Consider the following 20,617-nt stretch of genomic DNA (forward strand, 5'->3'; position numbering starts at 1 on the left):
CTCGGAGCACCAGCTTTAGGCATGTGCGCCTCAGTAGTTACAGCGCACAGGCTTAGTTGCCCTGTGGCATGCGGAATCTTCCTGGACCAGGACAGGGATTGAACCGGCGTCCCCTGTCTTGTAAGGCACAGTCTTCACCACTGGCCCACCAGGGAAGTCCCCTCCCATTTTAATGATGAGGAAACCAAACATCAGAAAAGTTAAATAACTTTTAGCTTAAAGAACATGATCACAGAGCTAGAAATATGTGGCCAGTGCCTGATTATCTTTCTAATTCAACTTATTTAGGGCCTAACTTCTACTCTAGGAAAACTCAAGAGTACAATTTTAAATACGTGGGACTGAGGACACTGGAACAAGAAACCTGAGTTCAAAATCCACTTAAGGGATTTCCCTGGTCCAGTGGTTAAGATTCTGTGCCCCCGCTGCAAACAGTATGGGTTCAATCCCTGGTCAGGGATCTAGGATCCCCTATGCTGCGCAGTGAAGCCCCCCAAAAAATCCACTTATTTAGTTGTGGAATCTTGGATAAGTCATTTAACATTTCTTTCAATTTCTCTTTCTATAAAATGTGAACAAAAAAATTCATCATTCAGGCAATCACCGTTACAGGCAAATTACTTGACTTCTCATCCTTACCCTTGTGGCTCAGCTGGCAAAGAATCCGCCTGTAAGGCGGGAGACCTGGGTTCGATCTCTGTGTTGGAAAGATCCCCTGGAAAAGGGAACGGCTACCCACTCCAGTATTCTGGCCTGGAGAATTCTGTGGACTGTTCAGTCCATGGGGCTGCAAAGAGTCAGACACGACTGAGCGACTTTCACTTTCACTTTCTTTCACTTTCTCATTCTTAAGCCTCAGTTTTCACAAAGGCAAGATGGAGACCTCAACATGAGGCTGCTGTCAAGATCTGAGACAGCACATGAGGAGTCTTAGAGAAGTGTTTGGTTCCCAAACAGAGCTGCAATGCGGAGTTAACTTACTGAGACACGAGTCTGAGCAAGCTCTGCACCGCCTGAAAGACGTGGGCTTCCCTGGATGACATCACCCTGGGAGGAAAGACAAGGTTCTCTCGGCTGCAAGCACAGAGGGAGAGACCTGCTCCTTCTCCAGAGGCAGTGTTTGTCTACCCCGGCTCCGGGGAGACTCGGGGCCTGCCATGTCCTGGGGCCCCGGCAGGAGGTACTAAAGTGCCTTCTTAAATTAAGTCCTTGGAAAAATAGGGTTGAGCCTAAGAGCCATTTAGCTTTCGCTCTGTAACCCACTTGAGCAGATGTCAGCCTCCCTCACGCAGAGAAACATCTGCAGTCCTTGTGAAACCACAGAGGCTGGTGGAGTGTCCATGCGGGCCCTTCCTCACCCGCTTCAGCTTACAGAGCTTAGATGGTGTGTGCACATGTGAGTCACAGTCATCTGGTTCCAGAGGAAACAGAATTCCACCTAAAAACAAGTTAATCAAAACCCAGATTCCTTTGTTTAAAAAAAAAAAACGACTGACCAGCGGGAAAGGGGTTCTTTCTTCTGGCAGAAACTGTTGGAACATGCTGTGTGAACAATAGCTCACATCCTGGACACTCAGCTGGAGGCTGCTTCTCCATTCAGGACAAAATGTTTCATGTGAGGGAGGTGACGCCTTTCTACCAGGCAAGAGACAGAGGACCAGGGACAGTACTCAGCAGAGGAGAGCGAGGAGAGGGAGAAGAGGGAGAAGGCCTAGAGGCACCAACCCCTCACCTCAGAGAAATCTGGGGAAATAGGTGGACGAGGGAAAATCACATGGTCACCTGTGATGAGGTGACACCTACCCTGCAAGTCTGTTAATGATTTTGCTTAACTATGGTTTTTCCAGTAGTCATGTATGGATATGAGAGCTGGATCATAAAGAAGACTGAGTGCTAAAGAATTCATACTTTCAAACTGTGGTGCTAGACAAGACTCTTGAGAGTCCCCTGGACTGCAAGGAGATCAAACCAGTCAATCCTAAAGGAAATCAACGTTGAATACGAACTGGAAGGACTGATACTGAAGCGGAAGCTCCAATACTCTGGCCACCTGACGTGAAGAGCCGACTCACTGGATAAGACCCTGATGCTGGGAAAGATTGAGAGCAGGAGGAGAAGGGGGCAACTGAGGATGAGAGGGTTGGATAACATCACCAACAAAACGGACATGAATTTGAGCAAACTCTGGGAGACAGTGGAGGACAGAGGAGCCTGGTTTGCTGCAGTCCATGGGGTCGCCAAGACTCAGACACGACTTAGCGACTGAACACACACACAACTGAGCAACAAATTAGCCTCTCGTTAATCGACCAATGCTGCCCACACCCACAGGGGCAGGAGCCTCTCAGGCACACCCGGAGTCTTCTGCTTCCACTGGCTGAGGGTTCTGCTCACTAAGAACCAGCTGGGATCATTTCCAAAAATGTTTAAAATGGTTATATGTGTGGACAGAAATATGCAATTAAATTAAATGCTACAGAAATGAAACAAGTGCAAAAAGCTGTTTCAGTGATGACCAGGTAGATGTTTCCAAGAGACTAATTTTTTTAAATGTGTTCTTGAATTGTGTTGTTGGAGAAATAAACTGTAAAAATTTCTAAAAGGATTCTGTGTACTCAGAGGGCTTCACAAGTGGCTAAATGCTTGCCTCACTTTTGAGAAACTCAGTCTAAAAGTCTGAATCAATCCTCTATTGTAGATGTGATCCATGTAATAAAGAGGACAGAGAATTCCAAATTAGCAGGTCCACACAGAAAGAAAAAGCCCCAGCTTCACAAAGACTAGCCTACATATCTATGCGTTGGGGTTAAATTACAGCGTTTGTACTCTTTTTAAGATGACTTCCTTCTTTAACAGAGTTCTGTGATTAACCAAACAACCCTCGTCCTGACTGGCCACACAGCCACCCTCCTGGGTGGAGCTGGCAGCACTGTCTGATAGACTCTAGCCTCTGCTATCAATACCCTGAGCTCTGCACATAGGAATTCTCAGACCACTGTCATCAAGTAAGCCTAGACTCCCACACAGAACCCTTCTCTGGCTGCCTCCTCCAAAAGGCTAGGAAACAGTTCCAGGTGACTGCAGCATACTTCCAGCCCTTCCTTTTTCCGCACTGAGGTTCCTGTTTGAGCAGCGCCTTACCCACCGCCGTGGTCCAGGGCCAAGCAGCCTGGGCTGTATGACTGCTTCTGGTTACAAAGCAAAGTCCTGGCTTCTTACATACTACCAACTCAGAGCCCACCTCACACAAGTCAAGCTTCCAGCTTCTACTCATGGCATCAGGCACGTGATGAATGGGAACAGCCCTAGGCCCACCTGGATCTCCAGCCAGGAGCACAGGGACAGCAGGGCACTTTAACTGAGATGGGTCCCCTTATGTCCACCTGCTCCCCTTCCCTTCCCCCGGCAGACCACAGGACATGGAGGCAAAGCAACTAGAGTCCTCTAAGTCTCAGAGACGTGTTCTAAACTTCAAGGGCATCCAAGGTCATCCTAAGCAAAAAAACTGAGCTAGGAACTAGTCTGTGCTCTGCCCCAACCCCAATCCCAAAAGGCAGTGCAAAAAAAATCAGGAAAATATCATCCTTATATCTCCTAAATATAATCAGGGAAGATAAGACACATGGAAACCCTCCGTGGGAGTGACAGGTACATGGAGGATAACTCTCGTACGGGTGGGAAGCAGCGCTCAGCGGTGCAGACAACGGTGAGCCTGAGGTGCCTGACCCTGGCTGGGGCTGACGTGGGGCCCACCTCTCAGCCCACTGTTCTCACCAACCCGCGTCCTGCTCAAGATCCCCACTGCGGGGCCCGGCCTCTGCCCCCGCTGCTGCCCCTGAATCTTCACCCTACTACTCCCTTCAGGTCCAGCTCGAGTCGCCTGGGCTCTTCCTGCCGTACGGGCTAATAGAGCAAAGCATTCCGAATCAGAACAAGGCTTTATCCTTAGTCTGTGACTTTGGCAAAACACACGAACCTACCTTAGTCTTGTCTGTAAATGGAGAAACACCTGCTTCGAGGTTCTAGATGGGGACCGGACGTGATAACAGAGGGTGGGTGCCCAGCACACAGTGGGCATCTGAGAGCTTTGGTGCTCTGCCAGCACCCTTTGGGGACTGAACGCATCCGAGGTTTCTGTCTTCAGATCCTCGCGGCAGAGGTAGCCTGGCCATCCTAACGCAAACGTGTCCATGTAAATATGGTCCAGGGAGGTTCCTGGTCCTTTGACATAAGCCTACCACACCTCTTCCGCTTCTCTTGTATTTCCCATGGGTGCTCCTAGCAAGTACTGAGCGCTGGCCGGGCTGAGTCAATACCCCGTGGAAAACACACAAGGAGTTTTAAAGTGGTTGCACCTTAACAGGTTCTTAGGAATTTGTTCAGGACATACATCTTTATTCCATCTGAGACTTTTCCTGAAGAGGAAATGAGAGGGGAAAGTGACGACTTTCCTCACAGCTATGCGGCATCTTGCCTCCTGATCCCTCCACTGCATCCTCACTGCAGGTTCCTGCCGACTTCCTCTTGCATCTCAGCCCCGTGCTGACCTCAACCACAAGGAAATGTGACTGATCCTCTTAAAAAAAACCCCAAAACTGAAATACTTCTTAAATTCCAGACAGTATATTTTATAACACTGTAATTTCAACACTAATAATAAATGACCCATCCACAACCTCCCCACCTGGTTCAGGAAACAGAATACAGCCAATACAACACCGCCCTTCCCGGGTCCTGGCCGCCCTTCCCTGCCCCTGAGGCCACTAGCCTCCTGCAGTGAGTGCGGTCATCTTCCTGCTTTTCCTTTCTGTTGGGCGTCCATGTCTGTGCTCCTAAGGAACATGGGTTCCTGTCGCTCTTTCCTGACCACGTGGACAGGAGCACAACTTGATGTCCCCAAAGGAACACTTCAGGTTCTGGGACCAGAGCTCAGGCACAGGGCTTCCTCTGGCTGGTGAGGAAATGGGGGGCCATGGAAAGGCCCAGCATGTGAAGACACACCAACACGCCCCTGCTTCTCATCAGGCTGGCAGGGTGAGGTCACGTACCTTCTGGGACTCCTGGGAAAACCCACTCCCTACATGGGCAGCAGCATGAAACGACTGTGGATTAAATGCCATGTTCAAGTACACAATCACATGGGCCAACCAGAAAGAACACAGCCTTTCCCAAGCAGTCTCAGTGGAGACCGCCCGCCCTGGGAAAGCCCTGGGGACCTGTACTCTTGGGCCTGTTGGCAAGGGAGTCTGGTGCGTTGCGATGACAGAGTACTGGACTTTCTCAGGAAGAACATGAAAGGCTGCACTTGGGAGAGGAAAGGCAGAAGAGACAGTCACGCTGCCTTCTCCACCCTGTGAGGCGCTGCAAGACCCTGGACCCCCACCCTGCAGAGGCCATCTCTCACCTTGGCTTGCACCAAGATTCCAGAGCGAACACAACCCACCAGTCCCAACTGTTCCGCAAGTATTTATCAAGGCCAAGACTGTTCCCCAGGGGCTGGGGTGTGCGTCTAGGAGGGAGGGCCTTTGGAAAAGCAGTGGGAGCTACAGCCTCAAGACAACACCACGAGGGAGAGGTTATCAGAGGAGCCAAAGAAACACCAAGTGTATTCCTGCTAGTGTGAGACCCAGGGCAGCCATTACTTAAAAATATTACTCTACCATCTCTACTGTTGGTTCTTTCTGCCAGTCTGTTTCCCATTCTTGTCTTGTTCGATAAGCAATAACAATTTAAAAGGGGGCTATGTGCTTATTTCAGAGGCAGCAAAACTGGGGAGACAACTTCCAGCTTCGTCCCTTCGCAGAGTCTGGAATAAGAGGAAAGAGGGAGAAGACAGTGGGGAAGCATTCCGAGCAGGTGTGCTGGCCCCAGGGGTCCTCGGAGAGGAGAAAGGGCGGAGGGAAGGCTCGCCGATGCCCCCAAGGGTCCCGGATCCAAGCTCAGGGGTCCCGAGCTGGGCTTCCCAGCTCCACTGTTAATGAGTTACAGAACCTTGTCTAAGATTCTGCCTCTTACAGAATCCAGTGCTTGAGTGACAGAGGGACTCAGAAAGAGAGACAGTGCAAGTTCAGACTGCAGGAGTTTAGTACTCACAGCAACCGAGATCAACAAGATTTGTTTTTCTCAAGTATCTTTGAGCTCAGGCCGTGTGTGTGTGTGTGGTTGTACACACACACACCAGAATCTCAAACATGCTCTTACTCTGCTGAAAATAAACAGGACAGCTTTAGTCAAAACTGTGAAGTGCAAAACCTCTAACTTCCCTTTTTTCTTTTTATACTTTGCTTCCAGAAGTGAGAATAAGTAAGTACAGCTGGTTTACAGATTAACAAACTCAGCCCTTGGGGCCTCACCACTGTGTCGATGGCAGTGGAGGAAGGCTGGACCAAGTGAGGCGGGAAGCCACAGATTTGGCCAGCGGGGGCCTCAGAGAGGATCCAGATGAGCCACTTTGCAGGTAAGGAAACTGAGGCTCAGAGTCATCCACTGACTTCACCAAGGCCATGAGAGAGGCCACACAAGGCTGACCCTTGCTTTCTGCCTCTGTTGAGATGCCCCACTGACCTGGCAATTGAGCAGGTGGCAGAATATGGAGTAACCCTTGGTGAATACACTTTAGCCTCCAGAGGGCTAAGTCCTGAAAGAAAAAGATCTGATGCAAAAATAAGCTTCTCTACATCCTGGGACACTTGCCTCTTTTTAGAAAATGGCTTCTGTGCAGAGCACGGTGTTGTCTTGCTTCAACAGGGAGACACGGGGCAGTGGTCCTTCAACTCAGCAAATGTGTGGGCCATTTTCCCCTAAACTGGGATAATGGGAATATTACAAGGTTGCCTTTTCATCATGACATATAAGGACTTTAGAAACGAGCAGGATGAAAGTATGAAGGAGATCTTAGTGATGACAGAACAATTCTGCATCTTGACTGTAGTGATGGCTATACGAACCTACCCATAAAAAAACTGCATAGAATCACAACCCCCCACCCCAAACCGGTGAAATGAGAACGGGGTCTGTGGATTGTATCAAAGTCAATTTCCTGACTCTGACATTGTGCAAGAGTTATGTAATGTATTATACTATTGGCAGAAACTGGGTGACGAGTCCCAAATAAAGGACCTCTCTGTACTATTTTTGCAACTGTGAATCTATAATTATTTCAAAACAAAAAATATGAATAAAGGAAAAAAATCTTAACATGAAAATTTCCTTGTCTTATAAAAGGACACGTGAAGTACAAAGGATGAACATATTTAAAATAAAGGCAGTTGGCAGAAAAACTGCCATCAGCACCACCACAACACTCCTCACTGTCCCCATTTCCTTTATCATGGACCAGTCAAAATTGTGCTGAGGACTATCTTAGGAAGAAGGCAAGATTCCAGTCCTCCATCCTCGCCAGCCCAGCAAGCAAACTCACTGTGCCAACAGACCCACTTGAAGGGAGGCCTGGCGTTCCCAGCCCGGTCGGCTCCAGACCGTTCTCTGCAGCCACGAGAGACGGGAACACAGAAGCAGGACAGGATAGGGTGTGGGCTGAGGCTGAGAGCAAAGGGCACCAGGGGGCAGGTGGGGTTCTGGCAACAAACTGAAGCTTCTCTTCTGCCTTCTGCTCTTCTGACCAGCACCCAGAACCTTCTGCCTTCCCTCTTCTCCTCTACCAGAGCAGACTCACCGTCTGCCATTTACAATCCGGGATTTCATCATTTGCACCACCTGCTCCTCACTGGCTCAGACTCTGAGATCCAGGGTCCATTCTCACAGCACATGCTCCTGTCCTCCTGCCGCCACCCTTGGCAGCTGCTCTCAGAGCCCTGAGGACTTGTCTGCCACATTCCCCAGACCCCAGGATCGGGTCTGTCCGAGCACCATGGTGGGGGTCCCCACAGACTTCCAGGCTGGGGGAGGGGTGTAGCCAAGAGAGCTTGGGAAACCTTAGCCCTGGGCTACTGACAGGGTGGCATCAGCATTTATCACATCTGTGCCCGACAAGCCTACAATTTCCAACTACAGACACCTGCAGCTCTCTGCGGGTTCTTTCTGGCTGCCAGGGCCCTTGGCCTGGACCCTGGCTGGACTGGAAGTGGGCTGGAAGTCAATGTCCTGTCCCTGCTCCCGCTCAGAGAGCAGCATGCACTCAGACTGAGGGGCTCCTTCCACCCAGGTTCCCTGGTGGGTCTGAGCCCAGGCCCAGGCAACAAGCCCCTTAGTAGTTCCCTATCTTTCTCACACTCTTGCTCCCCAAGGAGGGCTTCCTAGGATCCCCTCCCAGATAAATTATTTGCATCTAGATACTGCTGTGGGGGAAATCTACCTAAGACAGATGATCACAGGGAAGACCAACAGTGGAGAGATGAGAGCCGAATTCCCGCCATGAATGAGCGTATCTCTGTGGGTGTCTGAAGCATGTAATTGGCGTAAGGAGGGAAACTGCCAACAGCGTGGCCACTATCAGATATGAGAAAGCTAATAAGGGGGAAAAAACGATAAAAACTTGATTTGCCTCGGTAATACTCATTACAGCCATTTATATAAACCGCTTTTCATTTGCCTAATTACCACTAGCACGATAATTATCACGGATATATTAAATGTGCCCGATAAAACTGGCATTAAGTTTTACTTGCTTTCTGGTGTTATGCATCCCTACATTTAGTTCCTTATGTTCATAACTGCGTGCTCCTTTCACTGTCTGTTCACCGGAGGAAACACACCCGAGACTTACCTCCTACAACAGAGGCTGTCAGACTTCGGCCTGCGTGGATCACCGGGAGAGCAGAGCCTGTGACAACCTTGGTTGCTGGGCTTCCCGCAGAGCAGCTAATTAACCAGGTCTGGGAAGGAGCTAAGAATTTGCATTCTAGCAGGTTCCCAGGTGAAGCTGCTGCTGCTGCTGCTCTGTAATCATACTTTGAGACTCACTGCCTTAAAGTGCAATAAGGGAAACAGCGAACTAGAAGGTCAAACTTTTCAGGTGGCATCTGCAACACGAAAGACTGGTAGTCTCTTTCAAGAAAACAAATGGAATCAGTCACTCAACCAAAATCAGATTTGGTATGCTGGTACCATTACCAAAAAGGGTAAAATTAACTCTCTTGCTCAAACAAGTCCCAGGAGATCTGGGTTTGCTCCTTTGTTCAACCAGTGGGAGTGCCCCCTCTGTGCCAAAGATGTTGCTAAGCAACAGAGGCTTGGGTACTGTCAAAGGTCTCGTGAGACACTGGGTAGGTCACATTCTCTATGGGCCGAAGTCTACTAACCTGTAAAGAAGATAACTCATATTTACGGAACCTTCCAGCTCTGACATTTTACGATGAATCTAAGTAGTATTGCGGCTCAGAGCAAAAATATCCTGCCTGGCTGTGTGGGCAGCGTGATGAGAAACGTGGGTAAGATCCTAGCTGTTCCAACAGGGTGACTGTGAAAGAGCAGCTGACGCCCTGGCAGCAGTCCTGGCCCTGCTCAGTCCAATCTGAGTCAACGAAGGCCCCCAGTTAAAGGTGCTGCCAAGGTAGGTCAGTGCTACGCCCAATACCAATCAAAGAATGTAAACGCACCCAGCATGAAATGCATGTTCATAACTGGCACTCCCCTGATATATTATGACATTTAATCACTCCAACTGCTCAAGAGAAAGCTGGAGCCATTCGCTAGAATTAAGGATGCTATGCTAACCTCCTCAACTGGGATTTTAAATGAGCCTCGTGCTAACAGCTTTCCTGCTCTGAATGCAAAGCAGGACACCGCGCAGAGAGGCGGGGTGGCCACCTGTGAAGGGCAGCCGCTGGTGACACCGCTCTGTGCTTCTGAGAGGCCTGGCTTCCAGATCATCTCCTGATGTGTCCCAGGCGAGGGACTGACCTTCCAGATTCCACAAGGAACCTGTAGGAAACATTCTTGTTTTATGCTCCTTTACAGATAGAGAAACTCATACCCAGAGATGACCACAATTTGCTAGAAATCACCAAGGAACCAACCGTGGAACTGAGGAGAGGAGTGAGGCTGTCCGATTTCTGCCCAACACAGGCTGGCAACATCCAATCAGCACGAGGTGAGGCACGAGGGTGAAAGGAACTCAGTTAAACACCAGCCCTAAGACCCATATGACAAAGTGGCGTTAAGGTTAAAGAAGTGGAAAAAGAATCCAGCCACGGCAGGATCAAGGAGGGGCACCACGGGCTGGGGCACACTTACTCCCGCCAAGCCAACCCAGAAAACACACAGTTCGTTTACAGACAAACAATTAACGTTTTCTTAGTCTCACGTAAGGTATAAACCAGAGCATATTTAGGAAGCTGTTTTTGTTGAACACATAAACAAGTAAAAATACTAAAGTGCATCATTAAGACCAGCCCCTAGCCCCTACTTTCAGCGAGACCACTGCCCTGAAACTCTTCCTCACACAAAATCCAGGAGCCAGACTCCCTTCAGAAAAGCTCCCTAAGACAAGGAGCGAGGTCCTTTAGCTGTGCGCCCTGCACTCAGAGCTGGCGCTGAGTAAGTACCTGCTGGTCCGGTGGACGGTGTCAGCCGCCCGGACAGCCACTGACAGTGGGCTGAGAGCAGGCTCCAGGGAGGCCAGCCAGCGCCTCTGCACCCGCTACTCATGCGAGACGGTTCCTGAGCCAATGTCTGCCACCGACTCACAGGACAAAGAGCCCCACGGGCGTACAATCACCGTGTGAACTGAGCTGCTTCCTTGATCTGTTCTAGTACACCACCCTTAAGTGTCTGTATCTTCGTTTCATCTTGTTACGCTGGGATTTCAGGGCAAGGCTGTGCTCAGCCTATTTAGTCCTGCAGATTTCCCAGGTGTCAATCATATTCTTGGCTCCAGCTTTGTTTCTTTGGACACGGAACCCTCACCCTTGGACAGCTGACTGCCTCTAACCAAGGTGGCTTTGGATTTATGATGCTGTATTTCCTTTTGTAGCTCAAAACTGAGAAAACATAGACATAATGACCACATTACATAGAATTGAGCAAACAATGCAATGATACCGGCCTGAATAATGCTAAGCATACAAAGGCTTGGAAATGTATTTTAATACCAGTAGGAAGCATTTGTCTAAACTAAATCAAGGAAAGGGCACAGTGGCAAACGTGGGAGAGGTACACAAACGCTCCCCAAAGCAGCTCTTGAGTGGTACACCTACAGAAGATATTCAGGGACTCTCAAATGAAATTCCCTCTTCCCGTTGTTGGAAATGTTACAGGGCAGGTGCACCTCATTTTCCACAAGCCAGGCTGAAACCCAACAAATGCTGCTCTGTGGAATGACTTGGGTGTGACCACCAGTGATGATGTCACACAAAGTTCTTAGTGACACAGGATGGAGCTCTTGTCCAGGAACGGGGCCCGAAGAGGCTGCATCATCCAGCCTGCTCGGGTCCATCTGGGCAGCTGAAACCCTTCTGAGGCATGCCTGCATCTCCACGTGAGGACCAACAGACGAGCTCTTCACTGAGATCAGTCTCTGGTGCCCTCCTCAAGGGTCCAGGAGATGTGGCACTGCAGTCCCTGCCAGCAGTGAAACAAACCCACCCATCACTGGGCTCTGGCCTTAGAAGCTGGCAGTTCTCAAGTGGCTGCCCAGGGTGAAAACAGGCCAAACCTAATTGAACCTTCAGAAGAAGTTCAGACTAGAGAAAGAGCATTATCTGAGCTACAGCATGGCCAGGCCTCTGTGTTAACCCAACAGGGGAAACTCATCCAGGACCTTCATTCTGGATCAGTGGCAATATTGTTGATTTTTTTAAAATGGGCTTTGGAAAATTCCCTTTTCTGACAAATCAATTCTACCTGCACCACAGATGTCAGAGATGCTAACGCTTCCACTCTATCAAGTAAGTACCTGTGAAGCCCTTAAACACATGGACGCAGCTGAGGATTTCTTTGGTTCTGCGTTCACTCCACTGCAAGTCCTTCTGGACACCTACAGGGATGGATGGAGCTACCTGGGCAGGAGCTGATATTTTAACTGAAATGGACCTGAAACATACCATATCTGGTTTGGTTCTTTTCTCCTCTCAATCTAATTGAAAAGAGTAGGGGCCAAGAACTGGCCAAAGCTATTTCTAGTCTTTACTTCAATATATGATGTGCTAATTTGATTCAATCATGTCCGACTCTGAAACCCTATGGACGATAACCTGCCAGATTCCTCTGTCCGTGGGATTCTCCAGGCAAGAATACTGGAGTGGGCTGCCATTAAAGCAGAAAGAGTTATAACGCCTACTGTGACATTTGCAAGGGGGGACTTTTATTTTCAAATCCTTTATAACTGTTAACTATTTTATGTAAGGGGGAAGGGCAAGCAGTAAATGGAGTTAGCTTAAAACTGATATTGGCATTTAAATGTAAAATTTAATGCTCCCTCTCCAAATTAGAATGTTTTCATAAAGCATTTTTGGCTTTAAAAGAAAATGGAGGGAGGGGAGCTAATCTATCAAATTAAGTGAGAAATCCATAAAACACTGGCAATAAACCTCTTCTGAAATCCATAAATTTCTATGCTCCCATCTGTGAAGCAAATTATTCTGCGTATTCTCTAGAATTCTTTGTTGTGATATAAAAGAGCTATTACTTATTACTAGAGAATGAGTAAGAAAATAAAATTCAAGATTGAAGGGTGAGCTGGAGAAGGACTTAATTATTCTATCTCCCTCAGGAACAAAAAGAAAGCTCTCTCCGCTCAAGCCTGGCAAGGTCCTCAGCCATCCAAACCTTGAGTCCTTAGACTCAGGACCTCCGACCTCCTTCCAAGGTCCTTAACCACTGACACATTTCGAAGTGTCCCTTTTGTAAAATGAACTGTGATTACTATCCTTGAAATGTCTCTAATCTGGTTAGGGAAACAGGCCATGCACAAAAAAGACAAGATCAGCAATGACCAGCGTGCCAAATTAGTGCCTGAGGAGAGAGTGTCCAGTGAGAGGCCTCTGCACTCCCAGGCTGCGAGGAGGCAGGTTCTGGAACCGACAGAGGTTTGCCCTCCTCTTCTTGACTGGGCTCCTTTCCTCACTGATCTAAACTGAGCCCCACTCCCCACCTTCCACCTCTCACAGTACTTTCTTCAAGAGCACTTATCTTTGTTTGTGACGATTTTTTGTTTGTACTTGTTTAATATAATCTCTCCCTTTTGACTGTAATCTCTCAAAAGCTGGGTGTATCTATTTTGTTTACTATTTCACTTCTCTACTATGCCCAGCGCCTAGAACAATGAGCACACATCAGGTTCTCAATAACTGTGAATGAATGAGCAAGCTTTTGGCATTTCAACAGGAAGAAACGGAGAAAGGCATTCCAACAGGGACAAAGGTATAAACCAAAGTGTTGAGGAAAACAGTGGGTAAAGGAATTGACGGGAACCAGAAAAATGGAGTGCAAGATGAGACAGAAAGCCATGTGCAGAAGCTGGAATTGGGTTATTTTCTGCAGAACCATGAATCCAGGCCGAGAAATTTCAAGTTTGTGCTATAGCAATAAGGCACGGGGGAGGTTCTCAGTCAGGGGAGATGATACAAAATATTTAGGACTATGTCAAGGCAGTGACAAGTAACATGAACTAGAGGAGAAGCCCAGGGCAAAGCAGAACACCGAGGTGGTGGCTGTCGAGCCGACACCAGGAAGGCAGGTGGGGATGGAGAGGAAGGGGGAGATTCTGAGAGAAAACCCTGGTGACTGACACAGGGTGGGGAGGAGAGGAAGCACTCGGAGTCAACGGCACATGAGGGCTTGAGACACCCTTTACAGAGCCAGGCATGGGGTCATTTATACCACACAGGCTTCCCCAAATCTCATCCATCCTATTGCTTAAAAAAAAAAAAAAAAAAACTGCTACAAAATCATCTCTGCCTCTAAATAAGGCCACAGTGAGAGTCCTACAGATGCTACACACTGCCTGAGAAGGACTCGGGGGCCAGGCAGCCCCTCGGCCTGTCAGGAGGAGAGCAGGTACAGTCACACCTCCGAGCCAGAGGGAAGACCTACACTGATTTTGTCAAAAAGCACAACAGGAGAGAGGCTGAACCCTGCCTCAGGCGGGGAGCGCAGGCAGAAGCTTCATAAGGCAACCTGGAGCCGTCAGTCACTTCACAGAGCAGCAATCTGTACGACTCCCTAAGGCGGAAAAAGGGGCTCTCATACACGGCCCTGGATTTGGGTTCACTGACAATGGGTTCCTGTGATTTTTCAGCAGAGTAGGAGGTTCATCAAACTCCTTGATGAGGTGTTACCGGGTGGTATGTGACAAGTAAAACTCCATCAGAATATATAATGCAATCTGTGGTGACGTCCTATGACTCTGAGAGGACCTGAAGACCTGAAGACAGCCAGAGACAAGCTGGGGCGGAAGCGGTGAGAGAACCACCACCCAAGCTGAGGGAGAAGGAGCTGGATTTCCTGGTAAGGAAATGAGAAGGTCTGAGGGTGGGAGGACAGAATCACAGTGTCAAATACCTGCACAACTGCTAGGCAGGACAGTGTGCGGATCCAGAAGTGATGGGGTGGAAGTCACAGACCCTAACCAGAAATGAAGGCGCATTCGCAATCTCACACAGGTAACGGCGGATGGTAGAGGGGGGCCACTTCGGGTTTCCAAGCAAAAGCTCGATCACCACCTCAGGAAACGTGCAAGTGACTTTGTTCAGATTCCTCTGATCTCTTGATTTAAAAATTTGCTTAAAAATCATCTTATCAGTCTGTGAGTCACAGAAGAAAACACCTAACAGTCTTCTGTTTGCGACGTCAGTAGAAGGAGGAGGCGCTTTGAGCTTTAATAGTGAAAAGAAAAACTCATGCATTTCCCAGGATTCCCTCTTTCAAATTACTTTCCTTTATATATCTAGAACAAAAAAAAATTTCTTTTTCTGGAGTTGGGGAGAAAAGTAAAATAGGGCTGCAATAAATTGGGGTTAAATAAGAACTGAAAAGTAACTGCTAATTAATACCAAAATGAAAATTCAACTCACCTATATGCTATTAATAACTACAATCTCATTAAGACTTAGAAGCTCCAACTGGTCTCCCTCATTTAACAGCACCAACATCTCAGGCAAGTCATTTCAGCTTGCAAACTTTAGTTTCCTCATTTGGAAAACTGAATCAAATAGTGGACAGGATCAAACAGTTGCTCTAAAAAATCACCAGGATGCTTGGTCTTGGCAGCCATTTTTTGGATTTGACACTAAAAGCAAAAGGCAACAGAAGCAAAAATAAACAAGTAGGACTGCATCAAACTAAAAAGCATCTGCACAAGCAGAGTGAATCAGTGACAAACTAAAAGGCGACCAAGGGAATGGGGGAAAACACTGGTGAACCACGTATCCAAACAAGGAGTTAATATCCGAAACATACAAGGAATTCAACTCAGTAGTAAAAAAAAATATATATATATATATATATATATAAAATAATTTTAAAATGGGCAAAGGACCTAAATAGACATTTTTCTAAATTAGACAATCAGGGCTTCCCTGGTGGTCCAGTGGTTTAGAATCCACCTCGCAATGCAGGGAACACCAGTTCCACCCCTGGTCCAAGATTCCACATGCCATGGGACAACTAAGCCCGAGCGCCACAACCACTGAACTAAGTGCTGCAACTACTGCAGCCTGCGTGCCTAGAGTCCGGCTGCACGACAAGAGAAGCTACTGCCATGAGAAACCACACACTGCAACGAGAGGGTAGCCCCTGCTCACTGCAACTAGAAAAAGCCCGTGTGCAGCAACAAAGACCCAGCAAGGGCAAAAATAAATAAAGATAAACAAGTGGCCAACAGGTACATGAAAAGATGCTCAACATCATTAAGCAACTTGGAAATGCAAATCAAAACCATAATGCACTGTCACCTCACACCTGTCAGAACGGCTGGTCTCTCCAGTCCTACAAGCCAGCACAGAGCTATTCGCCCAACAGCAGACCCCAGGACGGCATGCCCAAACGCACAGCAGATACAAGGCACCGCCCTGGTTTTCTCTGGAGGGTCTGCTGAAAATAGCTCCAAAGCAGAAAGGAACTGGAACATTTATACAAACCACACTACTTCCACTGAGTTTACAATGGCTTCCTGGTTGTTTAAATCAGGGCAGGCAAGAACAGACTGTCAGACAAATTGTCATTTGTAGGCTCCTAGCGAGCTCCGGCAGTTTTCCACCTGTCCAGAGAGAGAAACAGGCCGCTCTGAGTTATGGACAGGGGGGCCCCATGGCGCGAAGACTGGCTCATTCGAGCTCCTGAGCAGGACAGAACAGCATGCTGGGGTAGAGTCCTTAGCATCGTGGCCCTGCCCAGGATCTTCAGGCCACAAGCACAGGCCACTGGCTACTCCCCTGGGGGAACCCTGGGGAAGAAAGCAGGACAAAGGAAAGTAAAGGAGCCCCAGGCGGGTTGGGCAGTGTTCCATGAAAACACAGAGCAGAGACAGGATCACATCTTTGAGGGCGAGAGCACAACACTGGCATCCAGAAAAGAGCTCTGTGTCATTGCTGAGGGTCACAGATTTCAAAGGAGGTCCACGTGCAGTCCACACTGTTTTCCCAGCGTCTATATAAATAAAAAGCCTATACCACAAGTAGTAAGATGTTCTGTAGAATATAAAAATATTTAACAAAAAATAGAAAACTGCTGGAGGAGAAGGCTGAGAATGAAAGGCTGTTAGCAAAGCCTCTCCTTGATTCTACCAGTAAAAATAAGAATGAAGAGGAAAAAAAAAAAAAGAGGAAGAAAGTAAAAAAGACAGGAAAGAGCATAGATGAAAATGAGAGAAAGAGCAAAGGGGTGAAAAAAAAAAAGAGAGAAAAATAAAGAAGCGAACTTCCCTGGTGGTCCAGTGGCTAAGAATCTACCTGCCAGTGCAGGGGACACGGGTTTGATCCCTCGCTGGGAAACTAAGATCCCACGTGTTGCGGGGTAACTAAGCCCTTGAGCCACAACTCCTGAGCCCTCACACCAGAGTACGTGCTCGGCAATGAGAAAGAGGAGCCACAAGAGTAAGAAGCCCATGCACTGCAGGTAGGGAGCAGCCCCTGCTCACTGTAACTTAAGAACGCCCTCTCACAGCAACTAAGACCCAGGGAAGCCAAAGTAAGTACGTAAATAAATAAAAGAAAAGAAAGAGGCAGAATAAGTAAAAAGATAGGAAAAATAGCAATGAGGAAATCCGGAGATGCAGGCAGGGGTGGCCACACTGATCTTCTCATCCCTGGCCTACTGCAGAGCCAGGACCAGCTCTGGCTTATTTACAATGCACCAGGCCATGGAGATGCCCATATTTACATATATATTTAATCTAGACTGAGAAAATCACGTGGATTTGTCAGACAAAAAGGCCAAAACTGTTTACATAGGACTCTATACCCTGTAGCTCAGATGGTAAAGAATCTGCCTGCAATGCAGGAGACCCAGGTTCGATTCCTGGGTCGGAAAGATCCTCTGGAGAAGGGAATGGCAATCCACTCCAGTATTCTTGCCTGGAGAATTCCCATGGAAAAAGGAGCTTGGTGGGCCACAGTCCATGGGATCACAAAGAGTCAGACTGAGCGACTAACACTAATACTACTATTCAATAAATGAGCTTATTTTTAAAATAGGAAAACAAAAACACCCTCCATCCTATGAGACCACTTAAAACCAAAAGGGGATGTAGAGGTTCTAGGATAAAAGTGACTCCTGAATAAACCTAGAAGCAACGTAAATAGTCACTCCAGGCTCCAATCTGTCCCAAGAGGTAGGAGGGTCACATTCTTCTTTCGAGTGGGAGGGCTGTGCTCAGCAGAAAGGACTTGTTTACATAATAAAGAACAATACACACTGCAGAACAATGTTATGGGAAGTTCAGCCATGATCAGTGGGAACTCAAGCCCAAATCTCTGGGTTTAAGATCTAAGGTATTTTCTTGCACACCTGACCCTCAAGGGTTAAAAGCAAGCACAGCCTCTGTGGAGTTGAACCAATCAGCATTTCTCTCGATGACATCATGCCTCCAACTGGACAGCCTGCTGGAAAAGCTTCTGGGACCTGGCCTGGGAGGGTGTTTTTGTTTTCCTGGCTGCTGCCCCTTCACTCCACGTGGAGGGACTCAAGATCCCTGCAGCTACCATTTCAGTCAAAACCAGGACACTCCCCAAACCCCTGGCCAGAGATTACTCTGTTTGCACAAAATGTATGCAAAGCATGTCCCTGTTCTTCACCCATCTCTCACTAGTTTAATATTGATGAAAGCTGATTATAAAACACAGATTCATCACTTAAGCCTTTAGCTAAGTTCTAAATGACTCAAATGTTTATGCTAAGTAGCCAAGTGGCCTTCTGTGGCTTTTCCTTTCCAGAGCTTCAATCCCATTCAAAGGCAGGTGTGAGAGAGACCTATCTGATCCCTTAGGACTTTTTATACATTCAAACTACTATCTGACCAGACACCAACTGCTACTGCCGTGTGTGTATGTGCGTGTGTGTGTGCGCGCGTGCCTATGGGTGCAGCGTGCAGCGCAGTGACAGAGGATTAAAATACATGTAGGGAGCTGAGATGCTGTCGACACTGCCAACCGCGTGGAAGGAGAACAGGTTTCTTCCCTAGAGTTGGAAGCGGGAAAGGCTTCCAGTTAAATGATGAATTTTTCCTGCTTCCCAGCACCCTGAATACCCAGGCCTTCTGGATCATCTGCAAATGAAGATTAATGTACAGTTTACATGCAAGAGCCGTGTTGACTGCCCCAGCACACAGCCATCTGTGGTTGTTTAGACTTGACAGAAACCGTGCTAGAAACGTCTGTATCACTGATGGTCCCTGCAAGAAAAAGAAGGCACACTCAAACTGGGGAACTGAAGGAGCTAAATAAAGGGATTACTGGCACAGGTTTGTGTTGGGGACAGAGAGAGGAACAAGGGTGGAGCCCCAGACCTAGAGGGTCTGGGGGAGGAATGTTACCAAAATGCACAGAGAACAGCTACGGAGCCAGGGTCTCTCACAGGGCTGGGGGCTTCAGTAGAGCAACCCAGCCAATCCAAGATTTCCTTGGCCGAGTGATGCAGTTCACAAGGGTGGGCCTCTGGGGGCGCACAGGCAGGAAGGGAGGGTGGGGAACACACCGAAGGGCAGATGGAAGGTGCCATGCACCGCGTCTAACAACCAGAGAACAGCTAGAAGAACAAGCTAACTAACCCGATGATATAAGCAGAGACAGGATACTGTGCTTTTCAGAATGAGGACCTGAGTCCAGATCTTACTGGCACGGCCACAGCAAGCCATCCCCGATATGCAGCAATTAGGTAAGAAAAGCAAATTATAAACTAGCAAATGTACTAAGATCTCAAATTTGGATATATATCAAACATTAACAGAGACTAACTATGTAGAGAGCTGAAGGTGATTTTCCCACTCCTTATCTATATATTTTACAGTTTTATTTATCTTCAGGCTCTCAGTTTACCTTCTATGATGCCGCAAGGGATCATTAAGACAAAGAAGGTGCTGATTTGACTGGAGAACACAGAAAGTGTCTATTGAAGCTGGGATTTAGAGCACCTCTTAGCCTGAGCACTCTTCAAAGCAAACTCTCATTAGTTCTTTGTTACCAGAAACACAACAGAAAATAGGGAGAATACAAGCATCCCTAGTGCCCACTGTCTCAGAGGTTGCCCTTAACCAGGCTAACTTCCAGAATCCTCGGTCCAGGGCAATCAGTAGGGCCCACAGTAACACTTGTGAGGAACAGGCTGCGTGTGAGAACAGGGATGGTCCACTGCGCATGTGCCCAACATGCATCACCCCACACCCGGCCCATCAGGCGGGCCTACACTGGAACAATAAAGGGGAGAGGCTGCGGACTGCTCTCTAACCTCTTCCCTCCCAGGGAATCAGGCAGAAAAGCTCATTAATTTCTCGAAGAACAATGTGCGGCACCTGCCCTCCTCTCCCAGGCGGGGCGGGCTCTTCCGTCTTGGGTAAGGCAGAGTCAGGCAGGAGGCTGAAGCACTTGAACTTCCTAGTCTCCACCAAACCTTCCCCCAGAGCTCTGCCTTTCTCAAGTTTTGAAGATGCTCCAGGGCCCAGTTCTCTCCCTCCAAAGCTGCAGACACAATAATAGTATTAATATCTACCATTCGCGCAACACTTTATGCCTACTGGAACTGTACTGAGTGCTGAAACGTATCTAATTGGTAAAAACACCTCTGAAACACAGATTTGACGCCTGTTTCACAAATGAGGGTAACCACTCCGAGGCTTCCTGGAGCCTCCCACACGGAGGTGAAGTTGATGGAGCCAGGTCTACTGACTCCGGAGCAGGGCCCCTGGGCCGCCCTGCGCTGCCTTCTAGGATCAGCCCGGCCAACCCACGGGCAACCCCGTCTGCACTGGGGTCGCAGCCGCCCTGCCCCAGAGCCTCCCTCTTCCTCCTGGACCCCTGGGGAAGAGCTGAGCTGGGCCCAAGCTCCTTTAGGGCAGCCTTACCGACCCCTTAGAGCTAATGACGACAAAGAAAATAAAACTGTCAAGCACAGGATACAGGCAAAGCAGCCTTCAGGCAGGGGTCAGGGTGGGTGGCGAGCAGCCATTACTTAATGCCCTGCTCTAGGGAAGTCTGCCAAGTCCTGTGTTTAGGGCCAAACAGGGTGG

At 48.3% G+C, this 20,617-nt stretch overlaps 1 protein-coding gene and 1 long non-coding RNA gene across 8 annotated transcripts in view; one reads left to right on the forward strand and one right to left on the reverse strand.

Annotated features, from left to right (window-relative positions):
* The window catches only part of ANKS1A (ankyrin repeat and sterile alpha motif domain containing 1A), a 168,730-nt gene that overhangs the window by 36,465 nt on the left and 111,648 nt on the right, over positions 1 to 20,617 (reverse strand). The window lies entirely within an intron of this gene.
* Positions 5,332 to 6,416, forward strand: LOC138985060 (uncharacterized). The gene is made up of 3 exons (XR_011462297.1): positions 5,332 to 5,463; positions 5,758 to 5,856; positions 6,292 to 6,416. It is a non-coding gene; the product is annotated as an uncharacterized lncRNA (long non-coding RNA).

The sequence above is a fragment of the Bos mutus genome, chromosome 23, assembly GCF_027580195.1.
Source record: "Bos mutus isolate GX-2022 chromosome 23, NWIPB_WYAK_1.1, whole genome shotgun sequence".
Classification (NCBI taxonomy): domain Eukaryota; kingdom Metazoa; phylum Chordata; class Mammalia; order Artiodactyla; family Bovidae; genus Bos; species Bos mutus.